The following is a 3,962-nucleotide window of genomic DNA, read 5'->3' as shown; positions in this document are numbered from 1 at the left end:
AACCCTTCGCTGCATTCAACAGGTGTGGTACCAAAGATCTCCTGTATTGTGCTATGGGTTTATTCGTTTTATGAAATAGGCGTCCCCAGGGTTCGGGCTGTATGTCCTCCCCTGTTATTTCCTGAATAACCTTAATAATCTACCTCCAGGAGGTCTGTATCTTAGTACATTCCCACCATAGGTACGCAAAGGTCCTCGGCGAACCACACTCTTTCCAACATAGAGAGGATATGTTCACCCCGAAGCCTCACACTCTCAACAGGGTCACATACCATCTAGCCAAAAGTTTAAGGGCTCTTTCATGGGCGGCCCGTTCAGGTACGCCTGCCAGTTTTTTAGGCGGACCTGAACGGGCACTCTGTGCTCCTCTATGGAGCCGCGGATGTCAGCGGTGACATGCCGGCTGACATCCGATCCACCAAAGTGTGACGGAGGAAAAACCTACTTTTCCATCCGTCTGGCGGATCTGATCGGGTGAACACGGACAGACGGTCCGTGTTCATCCGATCCCCCCATAGGGGAGAGTGGAGAAAAGACAGGGCGGTCCCTGCACAGTGGATTTGTGCTATTTGCTAAATCTCAATATAACTGTGGTATCCAAACCATTTTACCTAAATCTATTTTACTTTGTGCAAAATCTATCTCAGCCCAACTTTTATTTGTATTATTGTAAATCCAATCCAGTCGTGAAATAGTGACCGCCTGATAATATTTTTCAAGATCTGGCAATGCCAGCCCATCTGCTTTCTTCTCTTTGGCCCGCACAGCATATGAAATTCTAGGATGTCCATGTGCCCATATACTTCAGTATGAGAGTTCCACGTTTCTTAAAATATTCCTGCGGAAGGGAAATTGGGAGCATTTAAAATGTATACAGCACTTTAGGCATTATACTCATTTTAAATGTATTTACTCTACCCAACTAGGAAAGGGGTCTATATTTAAGGGAGTTAAAAGAAATGAATTGCATTAAGTAAGGGAATGTAGTTGGCCTTATACAGTCCCTTCAGTGATGTTAATCAAATTCCAAGATATCCCAGTTCTTCCTTGCGCCATGGGCTGAATTGCCAACTTCTCTTTCAGCAGTACTGTAATATTCAGAATCTCTGATTTAGATTTATTCATTTTAAAATGTGATAGTGATCCATATCTCCCATATCTCCTTGTTTCCTCCAGTAGGTTTGGTAGTGTCAGCCTAGGGTTAGAAATATAAAAGAGGATATCATCTGCATACGCGACCACCTTGTGTTCCCTCTCCCCTACTCTAACTCCTCTGATGTCCCCGCTCTCCCGAATTCTCTTCAGCAGGGGCTCCAGGGCAAGTACAAACAGCATTGGCGAGAGGGGACACCCCTGCCTAGTTCCATTAACCACTTAAGCCCCAGACCATTTGGCTGACCAAAGACCAGGCCACTTCTTGTGATTCGTCACTGCGTCGATTTAACTGACAATTGCGTGGTCATGCGAAGTGGCTCCCTAACAAAATAGTTGTCCTTTTTTCCCCCACAAATAGAGCTTTCTTTTGGTGGTATTTGATCATCTCCGCGTTTTTTTTTTTTTGTGCTATAAAACAAAAATAGAGCGACATTTTTTTTTATTTACTTTTTGCTATAATAAATATCCCCAAAAAATCAATTTAGGCCGATATGTATTCTTCATATTTTTGGTAAAAGAATTCGCAATGAGCGTTTGATTGGTTTGCGCAAAAGTTATCTACAAAATAGGGGATAGTTTTATGGCATTTTTATTAATATTTTGTTTTACTAGTGATGGTGGCGATCAGCGATTTTTGATCGTGACAGGGACATTATGGCGGACACATCGGCCACTTTTGACACCATTTTGTGACCATTGTCATTTTTACAGTGATCAGTGCTATAAAAATGATTACTGTAAAAATTACACTGGCAGTGAAGGGGTTAACCTGTAGGGGGTGCTGAAGGGGTTAAGTGTGTCCTAGGGAGTTATTCTAACTGTTAGGGGGTGTGGCTGCGAGTGACACATCACTGATCGCTGTTCCCAGTGACAGGGAACATATGATCAGTAACATGTTACTAGGAAGAACAGGGAGATGTTGTGTTTACACTGACAGCTCCCCGTTCTTCAGCTCCGTGACACGATCGCGGGACACCGGTGGACATCGAGTCCGTGGGTCCCGCGGGCACGGAGCTTGTGCGTGACCACGCAGCGGCGAATTAAAGGGGACGTACCTGTACGTCCATTTGCCTGTCGGTGCCATTCTGTCGACGTATATGTGTGTGTGTTGGTCCTTAAGCGGTTAAATAATTTCAAAGGTGAAAATAAGTTTCCATTTATTCATAGTTTTGCTGTTGGGTGAGTGTATACTATCCTAATCCATTGCATCATCCTATTGTCTTAAGGTTTCCAAACATAAATCCCCAGTCTACCCTGTCAAAATCTTTTTAGGCGTCCATTGACAGGAGTAGTGTTTAGGACAGTTAGCTTTCCCCTCCCGTCCTGATACAAATCCCACTTGATCATTAAGGATCCATTTGGGCATCAAAGGTTTTAATCTTGCAGCCAGTATCTTTACAAATATCTCTAAATCAACATTTAACAGAGATTTTGGCCTATAGCTTGTAAGGGCTGTTGAGTCTTTCCCTACCTTTAGAATGAGAGTTAAATAGGCTATTAATTACTATTCCCATAACTTTATCTCCTCTCCAAGTGTGTTTAAATATTTACACAGCCCCCCTATTTCGGCTAGTTTTTGAACCGATTCATTGCTAAAATTACAATTGCTCCATAGCTATAGTTCATATTATAATTATATCCAGTTCCGTTTATATCATAATAATCTATAGTTCAAATGTAATTGACTAACATGAATGGTTTGACTTTAACCTGCTTTAATGATTCCTTTAATATTTCTCATAGGATCTACAAATATTTATTAGATTATTCTATGTTTCAAATACTCTCTTATTACATGTTACCATTTGTCTTTTTCTGTAATCTTTTATTGCCAATTGTATCTACTGTTTTCTCTTTACTTTAAACCCAATAAACAAATTTGACAACAATAAAAAAAATATATATATTTACACAGCCTAGGTAATAATAGTCTCTGGAACCTTCTAAAATACATAATAGTGTATCCGCCAGGGCCTGAAAACGCAAGGAGAATTACTGTAAACATATTTGGATGGCACGTTCTAATCATACAGCAACTAAAACTATTATGCTATGCATTCCCTAGCGCACTAGAAATATGCCCAGTGATTAACCTTGGAAAAAATGTATAATATACAGTAGTGAATCAAAAGTAGGTCAATTTTTTGTGCACAAAGCAATTGCTTTTCTTTGGCAGTGTGCTAATTTATTTATTAAATACCCAACGCTGCAGCAGTGGCACGATCCTGTCTGATTTGCCGCCTGCTGGCCAAAAAACTTTATACCAGGCATAGTCAGTACACCTTATAGGACAGATGATCAAGCCATATACCTGCAGCCTTGGTTTGTTTCCAGGTATCCACTCTTTATAGGTGCCTCCTGTATCGTGGATCACGCATTCACACATACCGTCTGTTGCGTCAATGTAGTTTTTCGCCTACAGAGACTGCATGATTCACCTGAAGATTCGTCTTTTCCCTGTTCAAACAACTCTTTGAACGTGAACACCCTTTCATGACTGGCAAATTATCTCTCCTTGAAAACCGCCTTAAGCACACAAATTGATTATGCTGCCAACACAAGTTGCATCACCCCTCCCCTGAAGAAGAGGCCATACAAAATAAAGAAGCCTCGAAACGTTGGAATATCTGTCTCCACTGTACAGACAGTTTCTCGGGTTTTGCAATCCAAATTTTTGTTTGTGTCTTATTATCATTTCTGATTGAATAATTTTGCCGCCGACAAGTGTATTTCCCATGTTTATTCCCCTTGGTCACCTGGATGCTGTCTTTTATGTCAAGTCCTGGCCGTCATTTAATTTTATTTTA

The sequence above is a fragment of the Rana temporaria genome, chromosome 4 (assembly GCF_905171775.1).
Source record: "Rana temporaria chromosome 4, aRanTem1.1, whole genome shotgun sequence".
NCBI lineage: Eukaryota > Metazoa > Chordata > Amphibia > Anura > Ranidae > Rana > Rana temporaria.
The sequence above is the reverse complement of the archived record's forward strand: the minus strand, read 5'-3'. Positions refer to the sequence as shown.